This window comes from Typopeltis vanoorti, chromosome 2, assembly GCF_054136105.1.
Source record: "Typopeltis vanoorti isolate ZY-2024b chromosome 2, IOZ_Tvanoo_1.0, whole genome shotgun sequence".
NCBI lineage: Eukaryota > Metazoa > Arthropoda > Arachnida > Uropygi > Thelyphonidae > Typopeltis > Typopeltis vanoorti.
In genome coordinates this window covers 143,683,857-143,704,594 of record NC_143550.1, presented here as the reverse complement: position 1 = coordinate 143,704,594, position 20,738 = coordinate 143,683,857, and the positions used below count along the sequence as shown (strand labels likewise).

The 20,738-nt window shown below is 35.7% G+C and overlaps 1 protein-coding gene across 4 annotated transcripts in view; it reads left to right on the top strand.

Annotated features, from left to right (window-relative positions):
• E(z) (histone-lysine N-methyltransferase E(z)) overlaps positions 1-20,738 on the top strand; it is a 516,600-nt gene that overhangs the window by 208,857 nt on the left and 287,005 nt on the right. The window lies entirely within an intron of this gene.

Below are 20,738 nucleotides of genomic sequence, written 5' to 3'. Positions count from 1 at the left end.
AAAATATTGTAGGAGAGAATGATTATTATTTGGGTTTTTTTGGTCATATATTTATTTTATTAAACTAAGTTATACCAACTAGTTTTGCCAACTGTGGCTGTTGGCTTCATCAGGGTTAAAATTATATAAATGTAAGAACACTTAAACACTAAAAAGCTGTTTGCACTGAAACCATAAATGGACCAAATACAATTGCATTTTTATAAAAGCAGAAGAACGCGTCCATCACACGTATAGCACGTGTATGATCTACTAGTTATTATGTAGGAACGTTCTGTAATTGGCAGCAAAATTTAATTCTGGCATGTTGAAAGATCTAATAAGGGTCTTTCAGATCTCGGGCAGAATTAATCCTTGGTTTCTATTTAGATTTTCTTCTGAACGGAGAACTGTTGTGGCTTCTTTTATCATTCGGGAGCGGAACTCCTCCTCTAAGTAGGGCATGGAGCTTTTATCCCATTCCATAACATGGTTAGTCCTAGCAAAATGAAAGGCTAACCCCGATTTGTCTTCTCTATTATTATTATTATTATTGTCTCCTCCTATGTGTTCCTTTTTACTGATTTCAAAACTTCTTGAAGTCTGGCCAATATAGTTTAAGCCGCACAAGCAGGGTATGTTGTAAACTCCAGCATATTTGAAAAAAGGATGACTATCTTTTGGAGATCTTAAGAATTGGCGAATGGTCTGTGAAGGTTTAAAAGCTACTCGTATTCCATGTGGCTTGAGGAGTTTAGCAATCTTATTAGAAACTGTCCTGTAAACGGAATCACAATAGTAGAATTGTAATGTATTTCTTCTGGTTGTCTTTTTAGAATGGGATAAAAGCTCCATGCCCTACTTAGAGGAGGATTTCTGCTCCTGAATGATAAAAGAAGCCACAACAGTTTTCTGTTCAGAGGAAAACCTAAATAGAAACCAAATATTAATTCTGCCTGAGATCTGGAAGACCCTCATTAGATCTTTCAACATGCCAGAATTAAATTTTGCTGCCAACTACAGAACGTTCCTACATAATAACTAGTAGATCATACACGTGCTATACGTGTGATGTACACATTCTTCTGCTTTTATAAAAATGCAATTGTATTCGGTCCATTTATGGTTTCAGTGCAAAAAGTTTTTTAGCATTTAAGTGTTCTTACATTTATATAATTTTAACCCTGATGAAGCCAACAGCCACAGTTGGCGAAAGTAGTTGGTATAACTTAGTTTAAATTAATAAAAAAAACATGTGAACATGAATAAAGAAGATTGTATCTACATATTTTGCTGATTAATGATATTTGACCAAAAAAGCCCAAATAGTAGTCATTCTCTCCTATAAATCTCATGGTCAAAAATAACCATTTTATTATCATGAATATTAATTGTAATTAATTATACAAATATTTAAGTTTGTTAAATCATCATCAGTGTAACAAAATAGAATTGGGAAATTAGAGCCAAGTATATATAATAATATTAGGATTTGAAATAGGTATGTGAGTAACTATATTTAAAAATATTAAAATATTCTGTACTAGGTGAATAATGTGTCTTACAGCATATTTAAAGTTTTTGAAGTTGAGTTTTGTGCCATAATGGCTGAACATGATGGCATAATGGTGAACACTTTAAAAATGTGTTCACCATAAGTCCCTCGTGCTATGTGCATGCACAGCACCCTTCACTGTGAATGTTGCCATAACGTAACTCTTCCATAATATGATGCTTTTTAATAATGAAAATTTCTGGATAATGCCAGTCAAGACATTTTGAACATTAAAAAAAAACAAAAAAATTAGTTAATACAATTGCTGGTAATAGTTTCCCAAATTTTGGGTATAGCCAATATATCATTGAGGTTGAGTTTGGGTAGTGGAGAAAAGGCCTTAGTGCTTTCTTTAAAAGGACAAAAAATTTGTGGGAGCAATTTAACAATAATTCCCATCCTGTGGCTGGTATTAGTAATTACCTGTTCAGCAAGGCCAGATTTTGGATTCAGTATAGAAATACATTTAGTAATGGATTGCCCTATTTGATGAAAGTAAATAAACTTCAGTTGAGTTTTGTTGACTTGGAAAAGGAAAGCTCTTCAAAACGCTACAGTTATATGGTGTAAATGAGACGTTATATCAAGCAATACATAGTCTCTATTTAAGCTGTAAGTCAACATTCATTCTAATTCACTATTAGAATGAATGCTGACTTACAGGAAGATGGTTTGAGATAAAAGCAAGTGTGCTACAAGGGTCCACATTATCTCCACTGTTGTTCATTATCTGTATGTATCACATTATGAAGGAAAGTGGTATTCAATTAAAGTTAAACGGAGTTGAACAGATATCAGGTAGCAGCAAAAGTTGTACTCTATCCTTAGCAGATGTCAACAAAGATCTGATTTAATAGGTTTAAACATGGTTGAAAGATGAAATTTCCTAAGGATATAAGAAACATGTTCAAAAGTACCTGATACAAGAGATGGGGGAGAGCATGCAGGAGTCATGTCTTCTTGTGGGAAAACAAGAAAAATGGCTGATGCTTTTCTCAATACATTTTGTGTCATAGCCATTCAGAGAGCCATTCAAAACCTATTTAAGTTTTTCATGAACTCTAGATATTTCAGCCAGGAAAACTTTACAGACAACTTCTGAAAAACTGTAATGGTCTCCTTGATTTCTCAACTCTTGCAGTGTTTTATTTGGAACATCTCAAAGAAAAAAATCTACTTCTGATCCCAATCCTTTGCTTTGGCTACATCATATAGATAACATTTTTGCAATCTGAAATAAATTACATTATGAATTAGATGACTTCCTACAAAAAATAAATAGTCTTTGTCAAAGAATCAAATGGAACTGTATCCTTTCTTGATCTTTTAAAAAGAGAAAAGAATGGTTTTTATCCATTTCAGTCCATTGCAAACAGTTCTCTCATTCATATATTCATCATCAGCACATCATCCCCCCCTTACAGGAATTTAGTATTATTAAATACCTACTATCAAGGTTCCATGGCAAAAATCATCAGCCATTTTTCTCCTACTTCCACAGAAAAGATGGCTCCCTTATATCAGTGATGTACTTCTGAGTATGTTTTTCATATCCTTAGAAAATTCATTTTTTAACCATGTGTAAACCTATTAATCAAATCGACTTTTGTGTCCACCTGCTAGAGTACAACCTTTGCTACTACTTCGTCATCTGAGATTGGAATCAATTCCAGGTAATTGCAAGTTAATTTACTTAAGTCAAATTTATCAGTAAACACATTTCTGAATGCTAATTCTATATTGAATCTATATCTTTGTAAAGAATGTGTGCTCATACCTCAGTCTCATTTACAGATTGTCTATGTCCAAAATTTTGGAAATGTTATCAGTAATAATCGTGTTTTGTATTTCTTAGTTTTTTTTTTTTTTTAATATAGTTATACATACACCCCTATTTCAGATCCTAATCGTTTAGCTCTCTTGTGACTTCATGTGAAAACGATATTATTCCATTTTGTTACACTGATGATGGTTTAAAGAACTTAAACTGAAATATTTTCATAATTAATTCTTCTTTAGCCTCTTTCCATCCACTGGATATAAGCCTCCTCCCTTAACTTTCCAGTTCTGTCTCTTTAACCAATACCCATCACATGTCAAACCTTTGTTAGATCATCACTCCATCTTGTTTTTTGGCAACCTTTCCTTTTTGTATCCATCCATTGGTTAATTTTGTCCACCTTTCATCTGGGAATCTAGTAGCATGGCCCAGCACATCTCCATTTACCTTCTTTACAATACTTCACAATATCTTCTACTCCAATCATCTCTCTAATTCTAGTATTTCTTATTCTATCCCTTTTTGATATGTAGAGAATAATTAATTACAATTAAATTTCTTTTCACTGTGTTCACAGTTATTTTATGTTTCTTTTATGGATTCAGGATGAAGACTTTAATTCGTTTTATGTTATTCGTTTAGAGCAGAAGTTTAGATAATGAGAATAGAAACAGTAATCAAACCATTATAGGAGGAGTAAAAGTCATGGCAGTCATTCAATTTGACACCATCATAATGTCAAAAGATGCAATACTGACACTGGCTGAATAAAGAATGTTCCATATTAAAGGGGATAAAATTATGGTCTGAGTTCAAGAGATGAGCTGATGTGATATTTTGAAAGAGAACTTGGTAAGGAAAGGTCAGAGGTGTTGTTGGGCAGATAGTGAGCTTATCTGATATTCTGGTGAGTTGTGGACAGTTTCTGTTATATCACTGCTAACAGCAAATACCTTAGCATCCTGTCATTGGAATTGGAGAAGGGATGTCAGTTTGAGTTAAGGTCAAGGCGGATGACCTGGCATCCTGTCATTGGAATTGGAGAAGGGATGTCAGTTTGAGTTATGATCAAGGCGGATGACCTGTGTTTGGAAATCAAGAATGTCATAAATAATCAAGGAGGTCATTATGATTGGCAGAACTTGGAGAACAATGAAGACAGTAAATGAATGCTACAAAATGTAGTTCAGAAATTTTGAGCTAGAACAGATTAAAAAGAAGATATTCTAGGTTTGCATTTTCTGATTGAGAATGTCAGATCTGATGAATGCACATGTATTTGCACTTTGTGCATCTATGAATGACGGAATCATATCAAGTGTCAAGTAGAGAATAACTGGGTTTTAGTAAAAATAACTATATGGATTAATTGATCTGTTGGTTTCACCACTAAAAACTGTGTAGCTGCTTCTGGATAAACATAGAAAAAATATAAATGCAAAGTTGGCTTATAAACGTGAAGTCACAAACTCAAATACTACTAAGCAAAGCTTGCAGTAACCATTATAGTATAAATAATAGAAGCATGAGGAAATGTGGGAGGTGGCACAAATCAGTTTCTATCCTACATTGCTTGCAGGTGGTTTGCTGAAAAGTTGAAATCTGCATCTGAAAGGCTCTAATGAGAGATTTCCAAATGTCACATAGGATCATTTGGAAATCTTGGTTCTTATTAAGCATGCTACTTGAAAAGATGACCATGGTCAATTCTTTTATTCTACAAGAGATAAAATTGTCTTCCAACTAGAGCATTGAGCTTTCGTTCCAATCATTGTCATGGTATGTGTGGGAAAAATGGTAAGCTAAGCCTGAGCTCTGTTGTGAGCAACTTTTTCAAGATATCCTTTCTGTCTTATCTCAAACCTTCTTGAACTTTGACCTATACATGTAAGGCTGCTTTAGAAGAGGATTCTGTAAACCCTAGGATGTTTGTAGAAGGGGTTGTGGTCTTTAGAAGAGAAGAACATGCTTGTATAGTACGAATAGTTTATAAGCCACCAAATATCATGATTTGAGGAGCTTAGCAATCTTGATTGAAAGTCTACTGATGTAAGAAATGAAAATTGAGTCTGTGTAGTGGGATTAGAGAAAAGCAATTTTTAAATGCCTGTTGTGAGTTAGTTGCAGGAGTAGAATTTCTAGTCCTTTGTTAATTTTCTCCTAATTTCTTAAGTTACACATTTTTTAAGGTGTATGAACAATGCCAGTTTCTGTGAAGCATGGATGGTTCAGCAAACATGAATGGCTGATATGGGTTGGCTTGTAGTATACATTAAGTGTGAACCATTATCAACATTTTTAGTGATTAAAACATCTAGAAAGGGTATTCTTTCTTCACTTTCTAGTTCCAAAGTGAATTTACTTTCTGGTAAAAAGAATTGATTGAAGTAAGAAAATTGTTTAGATAATGATACTTTTTTTCCAAATGATGATATCCACATATCTCCCCAGATGAAGGTTGGCTGACATTAGACATCATTTTTCAAATGTTTTCATGAATAGGTCAGCGCATGACAGAGACAGGAGAATTTCCCATGGCAAGGCCAAAAGGCTGTTTGAAAATTTGGCCATTTAATTTAAAATGGTTTGAGTTGAGGCAGTGATTGAAGATCTTAGAGATATCAAGAAGAAACAGATCATCAATAATCTCTAGAACTTCATCTACCGGGACATTGGTGAACAAAGAAACAGTGTCTAGACTGACGAGGATATATGATGGGGTGATGGAAATCTCAGTTTCTACACAAAATGTGAAGAGTTCTTCATGAAGTCTGTATATTGAATATGGTTCTTTAACAAAGTTGAGAGATGTCTGGATAATAAGTATGTGAGTGAGCTTATTCTATCTATTATTGGTTGTAGGGGCGTATCGGCTTTGTGAATATTTGGAACCCTGTATAGTCATGGGATTAAAGGGCACATTGATTTTACCTTTTTCTTTAAATGTTAGCCAGACGAGTATGTTATGTAAGAGTTCATTGGTTTCTTTGTGATTTGCCCAAGTAGGATCATAGTCTAAGGAAGTGTAAGTGGAAGAACCTGAAAGCAGTAGCAAAATCTTGGACATGTAGTCTGCAATTTTCATCCTCAAAGCAAAGATAACAACAGTTGTCTTTGCTTTGAGGGCGAAAACTTTTTTGTTCTTTCTCAAATTTAAAAGCACTCTTCTTTTTGAGTTTGTGATATTGCTCTTTGGAAGGAGAGCTGAGAGAAGAACTGCAATCTCTCATATCTGATATCTTTAGCAATATTTTGTGTTAGATAGCTGAAAACCTTTTCCAAGTTGCAAATAAAACCAACCTTTGGAATGTGTTTGGGAGTGACTGCAAAGTTAAAACGTTTTTTAAAGATACTGGTTTCATTTTTTATTAAGCAATACTTGGAGTGTTCACTATAACTTTTTCAGGCAAGGAGACCATAGATGCAAGCCTTTTATAGTAAAGGGTGTGGAACTTGTTAATTTGTCTATTTTTGCTGGATTAAAAAAAGTGCAGTTATAAAAAGAGTTGATCAAATTGTCTAGAAGATTCTATAGATCAAAATATGTCCTTAGCTAACTCCTTGGATGCTGATCCATGGAATCTTTTTGATCAATTTGATCAATTCTTCTTGCAAATGCATTTTTCTTCAGCTAAAACAGACATTAACAAGTTCCACACCCTTCAGTTATTTTTATGACCAATTAAACTCAGTTATTCTCTACTTTAAGCATGATTGATTGAAAGTCTCCTATCAAACATGTCAAGTGTGGTTTAGATAGTTGAGGTTTAACTAGAGAATTAAAAAAGAAAAAAAAAGCACTATTCTATGCTTTCACTTTTTCTTAACCTGCTACATTAAGATGTTAGCATGAAGCAGTTGATAATTTTTTCCCAGCTGAGTCATTTTCTCTTTGTCTTGAAGAGAAGAGAGAGGGAGTATATAGTTATGTACAACTATTTTTGAACTTAACTATATGCTTATACTCACAATTATTGTAAGTCTGTAGGAATCAAGGAAATTACCCCTTAGCATTTAAGAATCCAAGAATTTGGTCCACTTGTCAGAAACAAACGTTTGTTGATGCCAGTATTAATAAATCAGTTTTTGTTTGCAGCTATTGTTTGTTTGCAGAATTTGTGAATGCATATTGTGAATGTAATCACAAATTCAACTTGAATACAAATATTGTGGAAAATATGCTTAGTGGCAAGCATATTTTAAACACTTTTCATTTCACCTAAAAGATGCAAGCACAACAAACTTTATTGTTACTATAGAATCTTAGTAGATGCATAATGTTGCATCTATCTTATGACACCAAGTACCAAAACTATTTTATTATATAGAAAGAGTTGACATTATTCTCCTTACTTGTCATTTAGGGTTGATTAGGATTAAGAAACAATCCTGAAATATTTTCAGGACTGGAACAACTTATATAAAGAAGATAATGACTTCACATCATTGCCTTAGTATCCCATAATGCAAAGAACAACATGCATAATGCATAGCATTATACATGTCTCCTCACAGACATGTATAATGCTATGCATTATGGGAAGGATGTATTTTAATAATAAGGTGTTGACACCTTTTGGCTACTCATACATGAAAATATGACTTCTGCATTACTTCACCCTTAGTATCACCTCGGGGTGCTTAAGGGTCAAAGCTGTATAACTGAGAGGAGACCTCTGCATAGCCTTTAAAGGAATGCGGAGAACCGACCAGGGCTTCTGAGCTAATGTTCAATCCTCACCTTCTCGTGGTGCACCCTGTTGGGTATCTACCTGGATACTGAATGAGGATAGGCTGGCAATTTGGGATTTAGCCAACCAAATTGTATTCATATTGGCTTAAACCAATATACAAAATGATGGTACAATATGACAAAATTTCATGCTGGCTGGGGCATCGCCCGGTTAAACAAGGCCCCCCCCCCCCCCCCATTGTTTTCACCAGGGAACCAGGGCGAACAGCGAAAAGTCAGCTACTGGAACAAATCTGAAAGCACACTCCAACTCAACAGAGTTAAAGATCGGTACTACCAGCATAAGAAGCCTGAATGGCAAAGAAATGGAGTTAACTGAGGAATTCGATAAGTACCAGATCGACATAATAGGTGTGACTGAAACAAAAAAGACAAAAACTGGTGAGATATTTCTGAGCAATAAATACAAAATGTTGTATTCAGGCAATTACAATCAAGGAAAAGAAAGGGTAACCATAGTATTCAACACTAAATACGAGGCTAATCTTCTTGAATGGCAGGCAGTCTCAAGTAGAGTGATGTAGGCAAATATTAGAATGGGGAAACGGACAATGAGACTTATTTGTGCCTATGGTTCCACAGAAGGCTCTACTAAGGTAGAAGTGGAGGAATTTTTTGACGCTCTAGATAAAGCTACTGACACAATGAAAAAGGAAAAGTTAGTCCCAGTTGGGGATCTAAATAGCAGAGTAGGAAGTGATTGTCAGACATATAAAAATGTTTTGGGAAAATTTGGAGAAAAGAGCAAAGTTAATAATAATGGCAAATGCATGTTGGATTTCTGCTCAGGACATGGACTGGTTATTACTAATACCATGTTCCAACATAAAAATGTGAACAAATTCACATGGAGAGAAGAGGCAAGGAATAAGAAAAGTCTCATTGACTATGTTATTGTTGATGGTGATGTTTTCTGTCTGGTGCAGGACACCAGAGTGTACAGAGGATTTGAAATTGTAAGTGATCACTATTTAGTCTTGAGCAGGATAAAATTGAATTTCATATTGAAAAGAATGACATGTAAGAAAGTTTTAAAGCGAATAAAAGTTGAGCAGCTCTCAGATGTGAACTGTAGACTAAAATACACAAAGATTATTGAAGAAAAAAATGAAAGAGTTTGAGAACAGGAACCAAACCTTGGAGATTCATTGGCAAGCCTTGAAGAAAACCCTGATTGATTCAGCCAGAGAGGCATGTGGTGAGGTTGTCTGCAAGGATAGAAAAATCAGAACTCCATGGTGGACATAGGAAGTTAAAGAGGCAGTGAAGAAAAAGAAGAAAGCATATTGAAAGTTCCTGGGAAATAAGTCAGCTTTTGCTCTTAGAGAATACAGAAACAAATGTAAGAAAGCTAAACACTATGTAAAACTAGCTATACAAAAGTCATGGGAGGACCTTGGCAAGAACATAGAAAATAAATATGTACCATGTATTTGATCTATTGTGATCATATTAATAATATTGGGGGTGCTTAAGGGTCAAAGCTGTATAACTGAGAGGAGACCTCCACATAGCCTTTAAAGGAATGCGGAGAACCGACCAGGGCTTCTGACCTAATGTCCAATCCTCACCTTCTCGTGGTGCACCCTGTTGGGTATCTACTTTGATACTGAACGAACGAGGATGGGCTGGCAATTTGGGATTTAGCCGACCAAATTGTATTCTTATTGGTTAAACCAAAATAAAAAATGATGGTACAACATGACAAAATTTCATGCCGGCTGGGGCGTCGCCCGGTTAAACAAGGCAACCGTTGTTTTCGCCAGGGAACCAGGGCGAACAGCGAAAAGTCAGCTACTGGAACAAATCTGAAAACAAACCCCAACTCAACATCACCAGAGTTAAAGATCGGTACTATCAACGTAAGAAGGCTCCATTTCTTTGCCTGAATGGCAAAGAAATGGAGCTAGCTGAGGAATTAGATAAGTACCAGATCGACATAATAGGGGCGACTGAAACAAAAAAGACCAAAACTGGTGAGATCTTTCTGAGCAATAAATACAAAATGTTATATTCAGGCAATGACAATCAAGGAAAAGAAGGAGTAGCCATAGTATTCAACAAAAAATACGAGGCTAATCTTCTTGAATGGCAGTCAGTCTCAAGTAGAGTAATGTGGGCAAATATGAGAATGGGGAACTGGACAATGAGACTTATTTGTGCCTATGGTCCCACAGAAGGTTCTACTAAGGTAGAAGTAGAGGAATTTTTTGAGGCTTTAGAAAAAGCAACTGACACAATGAAAAAGGAAAAGTTGGTCCTTGTTGGGGATCTAAATAGCAGAGTAGGAAATGATTGTGAGACATACAAAAATATTTTGGGAAAATTTGGAGAAAAGAGCAAAGCTAATAATAATGGCAAATATCTGTTGGATTACTGCTCAGGACATGGACTGGTTATTACTAACACCATGTTCCAACATAAAAATGTGCACAAATTCACATGGAGAGAAGAGGCTAGGAATAAGAAAAGTCTCATAGACTATGTTATTGTTGATAGTGATGTTTTCTCCTTGGTGCAGGACACCAGAGTGTACAGAGGATTTGAAATTGGAAGTGATCACTATTTAGTCTTGAGCAGGATAAAATTGAATTTCATATTGAAAAGAATAACATGTAAGAAAGTTTTAAAGCGAATAAAAGTTGAGCAGCTCTCAGATGTGAACTGTAGACTAAAATACAGAAATATTATTGAAAAGAAAATGAAAGAGTTTGAGAACAGGAATCAAACCTTGGAGATTCAGTGGCAAACTCTGAAGGAAACATTGATTGATTCTGCCAGAGAGGCATGTGGTGAGGTTGTGTGCAAGGATAAAAAAATCAGAACTCCCTGGTGGACACAGGAAGTTAAAGAGGCAGTGAAGGAAAAGAAGAAAGCATATCAAAAGTTCCTGGCAAATAAGTCAGCTTTTACTCTTACAGAATACAGAGACAAATGTAAGAAAGCTAAACAGTGTGTAAAACTAGCTAAACAAAAGTCATGGGAGGGCTTTGGCAAGAATATAGAAAATAAATATCAAGAAGGTGGTAAAATATTCTGGAGGTTGTTGAAGAAGCTTAGGAATGGAGGAAAGAGTGCTGTAAAAGGAATTAGAGATGATAAAGGTGAAATGAAAACAGGAGAAAAAGATATCCTTGAAGTATGGAGTAATAACTTTGAAAAACTGCTAAATGAAACAAGCAGTGATGACAGCACAGTGATAAAAAACACTGACCAGGCATGCAGTCAGGAATACATATCCATACTTGAAGTAGAAAAAGCCATCAAAGGCTTGAAATGTGGGAAGGCAGCAGGAGTAGATGATATTCGACCAGAAATGCTGAAGTATGGTGGTATAAGAGTCTTACAGTGGCTGCACAGCATAGTTCAGAAAGCCTGGACAGAGGGACGAATTCCCGATGATTGGAGTAGAGCTCTCATAGTACCCATATATAAAAAGGGAAATAAAACTGAATGTGAAAATTACAGAGGTATTTCCCTACTGAGTGTTCCTGGCAAGATCTATGCAAGTATACTTGAGAAACGGTTGAGAAGAATTGTGGAAGAAAAGCTTGGTGAAGAACAAGCTGGATTCAGGCCAAATAGAGGCTGTCAGGATCAGATCTTCACTTTACGACAAATAGTCGAGAAAGCATGGGAATATAACAAAGATCTGTATTTAAGTTTTGTCGATTTGGAAAAGGCATATGACAAGGTGCCAAGAGAGAAGCTATTCAATACGCTGCAGTTATATGGTGTCAATGGGGCATTATATCAAGCAATACTTAGTCTTTATTTGAGTTGTGAGTCAGCAGTTAGAATTGAAGGAAGTACAGGAAGATGGTTTAATGTTAAATCTGGCGTGAGACAAGGATGTACATTATCCCCTCTGTTATTCATTATCTATATGGATCACATTATGAAGGAATGTGGTATTAAACCTGATATCAAAATTGGAGATGTTAATGTCAGCTCTTTGCTTTATGCGGATGATGTTATACTTCTAAATAAATCCGCTACAAGTCTGCAAGATTCTCTGACTAAATTGAATAGCTGTTGTAATAGATATGGTATGAAGGTCAGCAATAAAAAGACAAAGACAATGAAAATAGGCAGAATCATTGAAAATGTCAACTGTGTTGTGAATGGAGAACCTGTGGAACAAGTAAAACATTTCAGCTACTTAGGCACAATTTTTACTGAAGATGGTAAACTAAATATAGAAATAGACAACAGAATCAGCAAAGCTGGTATCGTGGGAAGTCAATTGAATAAATTCATATGGAATAAGAAAGAAATTAGTCAGAACACTAAATTAGCTGTATACAAGACTGTGTTCAAACCAGTTTTAACTTATGGATCTGAGAGCTGGGTCAAAAGTAAAACACTTGACCAAAGACTAGAGACCGCAGATATGAGAGTCCTGAGAAAGATTAGAGGCGTGAACAGATGGCATCAATGGCAATATCATATTAAAAATGAGGATATTAGGAAAGAACTTGACATTGTCAGCATCCAGGAATGCGTTAGCAGAGCTAATCTCAGATGGTATGGTCACTTAAATAGAATGGGAGAGGAAAGATTAGCAAAACAAGTGTTCTCTGCCAGGTTGGCAGGAAAACGACCCAGAGGAAGACCAAGATATAGGTGGATTGATACGGTACAAAGTGCCTTAGACGATAGAAATATAAGATCTGATAATGTTGGAGTCTTGACAAGTAACAGACTGATTTGGAGGAAAATTGTGGATAGGAAGTTAGTAATGATGTAATTTTTTCATGTAGTACTGTTATATCCTGTACACCCCTTGAGGGTACATGGCAGGAATTTGATGATGATGATTAATAATATTAAGATCAAATTAGAAAATGTCTTAAGAGGAATAATTTAACTTATTTTAAGCCTCACTTAAGCTGTATAGAATGATTGTGAGTCACCAGATAGATATTAAAGTAACAATTCGTAGAAGGTATATTACTACACGTGTCCAGTGCAATGCCGGTGGCAGTAGCTTATGCGGAAGGTACATCGGCTCAAATTCCATGAATACAAGAGCATAACTGCAAAGGGGAGAGTGAGGGATGAACCCATGGGGAGAAAAGATATAGGTCGTGCGCAAAAGGGACTCCAAAAAGGGGGCACTCGATCGAAGAATATTAGGGGATGAGCGCCGTATCGGCACTCTCTTGTCTTATCGTTTTCCTGGTTCGTTGTTCGGAAGTTAGCCGGTGGTTTGAGTAAGTAGGATATAGCATCAGTGCTATAATGTCGGACAGCGAGTTTTCCTGAGAATCCTGTAGGATTCCACGCAGAACTGAAGGTGAGATTTTCAGCCCTAGCAGAATCGAGCCCTGGCAGAGAGGTCCCATCGAAAGGAATAGAGATGTTTTGTGAGACGCGAAATTCGAGTCAGTGATCAGCAGTAATTATGAAGATAGCGTAGCCTCTACACTGGCGTAAGGACAGTGTTAGATCCTAAATAAAGGAATCTTGGAAAGAAATCATTCATTTGGAATCTAATATATAAAACTTGCTGACAAAGAGAAATACCTGCACATCAGCTGTAATTAAGTGAAACCTCTTCACTTTATGTAAAGTTTGTATTCTTTATTTCAAGTGCCTTATATTTAAGTTGATGTGATTATATTAAGATTTCATTTTTAAGTATGTATAAAAAGAGAGATAATCTGATTTAAATTTAAGCCTCACTTAAGCTATGTAAAATTTACTGTGAGTAATCTAAAAAGTTGCTAAGTAATAATTCCTGTAAGGCATAAAGCTACACGTGTACAGCATAACGCTAGCAGCTATAACTTACTCGGAAAATTACGTTGCCATGTATTCTGTGAATCCAAGTATAACATTGTCATAAAAGCGAAGGATGAACCCAAAGGGTGAAAAGATATGGGTCATGTGCAAAAAGGGGACTGAGAAAAGAGGGCGCTCTATAGAAGAATATAAGGGGTTGAGCCTGTATCGGAAAAGTCTCTCTGGTCGTAACGTTTTTCCTGTTTTGGTGGTTCAGAAGTTAGCGGACAGTTTCGCATAAGGGGGGGGTGAAGTGTGCGATAAGATGTCGGAATGCGAGCATTCTTAAAATGAAGTAGGATTCTATGCAAAGCTGAAGGTTAAAATTCCAGTCCTAGCAGAATCAAGCCGTCACTGAAAAGTCCCATCGAGTTGTTCCTGAAATGCAAAGATTCGAGTCCTTTTCGGCAGAAGGAATGAAGATGGAGTAACCCCTACATTGCATACGGACAGCCAATAGATGAGAAGTATCCAGACATACACATGGTGCAGAACAACGTGGAAAAAGCTCGGTAAGGTGCAATTACTCTAATTTTGTGTGAAAGTTCATTAGAAGAGAGAAGATTGTTTACGAATGTGAAATTAAGTACTGTATTCTAAAGAACTCTGTGGACAGTCTCTATTTAGAAAGTTAACCTCCTTTGAGAGTAAGAAGAATTGTTTGGAAGAGATCTTTTGTAATTTTGTATGTGATAGGATTAACTTAATGCGATAAGAATAGTAGAATTTAGTGTCTCAGTAACATTAGAATGTTTGTTAGTTTTCTCTTGCGAGTAATACTACTGAAAGGTATTTAGCTTAACTTCATATCATTTGCTATCTATCCCAATATGCAGTTATTGTGTTTAGCATGCTTTATAAGATTTATTTTAGAAATTAATTTAGAAAATTAATTTAGAAAGTGTTAACCTCTTAATTCTAGTTTTATTTCGTATTGAGCATAATTAAATGTATGAATTTTGTATTGTGTTTTAGATATTCCAATAAACATGTCATATTTACCTGAACCTGAGTCATGCCTGATTACGATTCCAAATTAAAATAGAACCTATTTTGGCGGGAAGGATTTGGAGAGTGAATATAATAATAGATTTAGGTCACAACTGCAATAAGCTAAATCTATACGGCAGTTTAAGATATTGTGTAAGTAATCTTCAGACCCTAGTATTGTCTCCCTGAGCAAGGATCTTTTCTGCTATAGGATACTGGCTGGCGCATCAAAATATAAATTTTCTAGTATCCGAAGAGGAAACAATCCTAGATATAAGAATAAGATTAAAGTAAGTGAATAAAGAGAAGAAATAATGAAAGGTAAATATATATATAACAATAGAGCAGCTGGTAGGATTTTGATTGTATAAGGTTTTAGGTAAGAAAGGATAGATTTAAGTAAACAACTAATTAAGCATAAATCATATAGATATAAGAACATCGATATAACAACAGCCAATAAACAAGAATTATCCAGACGTACACGTGGTGCTGAAAGACGTCGGGAAAAGTTCAGTAAAGTAGAATTACTCTATTTTGTGTTTAGAATTCCTTAGAAGAGAGAAAATTATTTGTGAATGTAAATTATGAACATCATTCTAAAGAACTTTGTGGACAGACTCTAATTAGATAGTTAAAACCCTTTTGGAATAAGGATTGTTTGGAAGAAGTTTTTTGTGTTGTATGTGATTGAATTAACATAATGAGATTAGGATTGTAGATTTATAGTAATGGAGTAACATTAGAATGTTTGTTATGTCATCTTATGAATAGCTTGCAGAGGAGAATTTTAACTTAACATACCATTTGCAAACTATCCCATTTTCCAGTTACTGTGTTTTACACGTTTTATAACCTTTGATTTAATTTAGAGTATGTTTAATCTCTTAACTCGAGCTTCCTTATTTAGCATTGAAACAAAAATTTAATGTATGAATTTCTTTAATGTATTTTGCTTTGATATTCCAATAAACATGTTTTATTTACCCAAACCTGAGTCATGCCTGACTGCGATTCCGCTTTACCACTTATAAAAATAGAACCTATTTTGGCGGGAAGGAATTAGAATGTGTATATAATTATAGATTTAGGTCACGACTGCAGTCTGAATCTATATGGGCATGTTAAAATAAACATTGTGTAAGAATACTTCAGAATCTAGTATTGTCTCCCTGAGCAAGGATCTTTTCTGCCATAGGATATTGGCTGGCGCAGCATAATATAAATTTGCCAGTATCCGAAGAAGAAACAATCCTAGATGTAAGCATATTAGGCCCGATATATGATGAAGTAGATTAGCTATTGAAAGATAGAATAGGAAGATATAAATTCATAAAATATAGAGAAAGCAACGACATAACAGCATCAATGGCAATATCACATTAAAAACAAGGATATTAGGAAAGGACTTGACATTGTCAGCATCCAGGAATGCATTAGCAGAGCTAATCTCAGGTGGTATGGTCATTTAAAGAGAATGGGCAAGGAAAGATTGTCAAAACAAGTGTTCTCTGCCAGGTTGGCAAGAAAACGACCCAGAGGAAGACCAAGATATAGATGGATTGATACGGTACAAAGTTCCTTAGACGATAGAAATATAAGATCTGATAATGTTGGAGTCTTGACAAGTAACAGACTAATTTGGAGGAAAATTGTAGATAGGAAGTTAGTAATGATGTAAATTTTTCATGTAGTACTATCACATCCTGTACACCCCTTGAGGATACATGTCAGGAATTTGATGATGATGATGATAGTATCACCTCTGGGTCTGGCTCCCACTAATGAGACCTCAATAAAGGTCGAAACCAGTCTGAATAGTAACCCTTCCCATAATGCATAGCATTATACATGTCTGCAAGGAGATGTGCTTTGCATTATGGGATACTAAGGCAAGTGATGTGAAGTCATTAGCTTCTTTATACGAGTTGCCCTAGTCCTGAAAATAGTTCAGGTGTAAACTTGTGGCATGCATTTGGATAAAGGATTAAACCAAGTATATAATTTCTTGGTATCTTTAATTTATAGTATAACCAGAAAAACTTACAACAATAAGAAACAGTTCCTTCTATTATACATAAATGACCTACTCTCAGTCACTACAAATCCTATCCCATAGCTTTGCTGATGATAGCACTCTTCATTCATCCTACTCCTTTGACAAACCGTGTAGTTCCCAGACATCCCTTACATCAAGATTATCTGCAACCAGTGCCTTAAACACCGATCTTGATACCATCCTTCAGTGGGGAAAGGACAGCCTGGTCATCTTCAAAATCACTCCTGCCCTTTTCACACAAAAAGGGATCTCAGCTCACCTCCAACCTCTCTTGTCATAAGCTCATGACACCAATAGTTTCCTCAGCTTCTAAAAAACTAGGCATTCTTTTCTGCTCAAGAAGCTATTTTGCATCTGCCCAGCTGGGTGGATATTCAAATCCCAAATCTTCCCTTCCTTAGAATACTGTTTGCACCTTTGAGGTTTTCCATCTAAAACCTCCTTAAAAATTATTGATGCTGTCCAGAGCAGAGCAATTCAACTTACAGATAATCCTACTCTCACAGGCTTACTTCAACCTTTATCTCAGTGTTTCAACCCTGGTACTTCCTACAGGTACTTCCATAGTCACTGCTCCAGTGAATTGGCAAACATCATATCTCCACGTCAGTGTGTTTGGTAAATTTTGGTACAGTAAACTGCTTTTGAAGTCCGGAGTCATATATCTCTTTATAATCAGTTGTATGCATGGTATGCTGGTAAATTTTACAGATTTACAATAGTGTAAATCTGTAAAATTTACATTTTATTGTAATTTCCACACAGCCTGTTGATTTCTTACAGAATGCTTTTGTTGATTTTTGATTAACTCTTGTATTCATAGCCAGTCTGTCTGTAGTTGCAATTCAGCCATGATTTGACAGATGGAGTTTCATCCCAATCTGCTAAACTCTTTTCCCAATAAATTTATTGTCATTAAATCTGATATGTAGTCTTTCTTCTTTCTAGTAGCAAGGCTTATTCATACATAACTGATAATTAACTTATGGAATTAACAATGCATATGAAGGATATTAATTAAAGGCAATTTTAATGAATGACTTCTATATTTCGACAGCGTCATGTTGCCATCTTCAGGAACATAAAAATATGGTATGTGCACGCAGGCACTAACAAAAGCAAATGAGGAAGTAGGCAAGAAACTAATATTGTTCCTAAAGTCCTAATTGTGCCCTCTGGCAGGCTAATTTTGTTGTCTTGGCCGTTAGGCTGAAGTTCTCATAATATAATATAAGTCTCCCAAATTTGGGATAGTTTCATGCACTCAAAATTGTTGAGGTTTGGAACGTTTTTTATTTTCTTTCAGCAGCATTTTAATCATCAGCAGCTCTAAAAAACATTCCAAACCTCAACAAATTTGGGCGCATGAAACTACCCCAAATTTGGGAGGCTTACATTATGAGAACTTCAGCCCAACGACCAAGACAACAAAATTAGCCCGCCAGAGGGCACCATTAGGACTTTAGGAACAATATTAGTTTCTTGCCTTCTTCCTCATTTGCTTTTGTTAGTGCCTGCGTGCACATACCATATTTTTATGTTCCTGAAGATGGCAACGTGACGCCGTCGAAATATAGAAGTCATTCATTAAAGTTGCCTTTAATTAAATCCTTCATATGCGTTGTTAATTCCGTAAGCTAATTATCAGTTGATATGTAGTCTATTGTTAAATTGTTTCTCAACCTCTTTCAAATTATCTCATTAAACTAAACCTTCTTCTTAAACAAAACTTAATAGATGGCTCTCGAGTTGATTGTTAAATCCAATTGCCAATGTTTTGCCCTGAATTCCACTAGAGCTCCTCAGTGGAGAATTGCTCAGATGTTGAGAAATAGTGTTACAGACAGTCATGCATAGTGTGAATTGCATTAGTCATGCTTCCTCTTCCCTTTCTCTATTCCTGTAGTCCCTACATAGGCAGCCACATAGGGAAAGGAAGCATGAAGGGTGGCCAAATAAGCACGTGCCAGCTGAATTTTCCATCTCATCATATACATGCACATGCTTATCACACAAATTCCACTAGCAATTGTGGAATGAAAAAATGCGCTCTTCTGTGCAATTTATAGCCTTTGTTGGTTTAGCAACTGGCTTGCAAAATTCTTGAAAATTTAACAGCTGGCTTGCAAGAGTCAGTGATAGCAAGCTCCAGCATGCCACTGATCATATACCTCAATTAGAGATAAGGTTTGCATATAGGACAGGTTTTAGCACACTTCATTTTATGAGGGAATTTTATCAATTCAGATACTCTAAACTTAACAAGACTATCCTCTTGCAAGCTGGTTGGCTAAGGCATGGTATTTCCACTCTCTCTAATCAAAAGGCTGTGGTTGATATTCCCTTGTGGCATAGATGTTTGTGAAGTTCTTTAGGTGGTAGATGATTTCACTAGTGAGATCTGCTTTTTGGTCTCATGCTATAATACTAAAATACAATGCAAGGGTGGTCTGAAAAGTTCTCAGCCTTGATCATAGACGGCAACACTATTGGCAAGATTTGTTTTTCTAAGTTGGTACATCTGTCATAAGCATCCATGTGAAATTGCAAGTCATTCTATCAAGTAGTTTATTTTATACGGCTGTCTGAAGCAAAAGTGTTGTCTGTATCCCTTGAAATGGATAAACTTGAGTATTGTGCGGTTATAAAATTCTTTGTTAAAGAAGGTTTAACACCAAAAGAAATTCATTTGAAGTTTATGGGTACTCCTTCGTTTTCAACAATTAAGAAATAGGCTGCCGTGGCTGTACCAGCCTTGAAGATGATCCACGTGAAGGACATCCAAAAAGAGTAACAACACCAGAAATCATCGATCAAGTGCATGATATGGTATTGGATTTAAAAGGAATAAAATACAGCTACAGTGAGTCAAAATGCATGAAATTGCTGAGACTATAGGCATTTCAAAAGAACGTGCAGGATATATTTTGCATGAAGAATTGCAAATGAAAAAGTTTGCGCAGATGGGTGCAGCACTTGTTCACAGCAGATCAAAAACACACTCGCATGAAAATCTCTGAACAGTGCTTGGAGTGTTTTAACAAGAATAACAAGTGTTTTAACAAAACTGATTTTGTGTGTCGATTTATTATTATGGATGAGACTTGGATTCACCATTACACACTAGAATGCAAGCAGCAAAACAAGTCAAAACAGTGGACAGAAGCTAATTGTTCAGAGCCAAAGAAGACAAAGTCGGTTCCATCAGCAGCAACGGTCATGGCGTCGGTGTTTTGGGATGCTAAAGGCATTTTGTTTATTAATTTTATTGAAAAGGATTAAACAATAACTGAGTGATATTATTCCAATCTTTTAACCATACTAGATGAAAAAATTCGTGAGAAAAGACCTGGTTTGCAGAAGAAAAAAATCATCTTTCATCAGGACAATGCACCTGCCCACAAAGGTATTTTGGCAATGGGAAAATTAAGGGATCTGCACTATGAATTGTTGGAACATCCACTCTGTTCTCCAGATTTTGCTCTCTCTGACTTCTGTCTCTTCCAAAAACTAAAACTCTTCCTCGCTGGTCAGCGTTTTTCTTCGAATCAAGAGGTGATTGCAGCTGTAGAGGGGTTTTGCAGATCTTACTGAGAACCACACAGGGATGGGATAATGGTGCTGGAGCATCACCAGAATAAATGTATTAGTCTTTAGGAAGATGGTGTTTAAAAATAAAAATAATTTTGAAATTATAAATTCGTTTTTTCATTGTTAGCCAAGAACTTTTCAGACCACCCTCGTATATGCTATAGATTTCTAACTTTTTATAGGAGTATTTGACATTTATATATATGTGTGTGTGTGTGTATATATATATATAAATTTTTTTTTA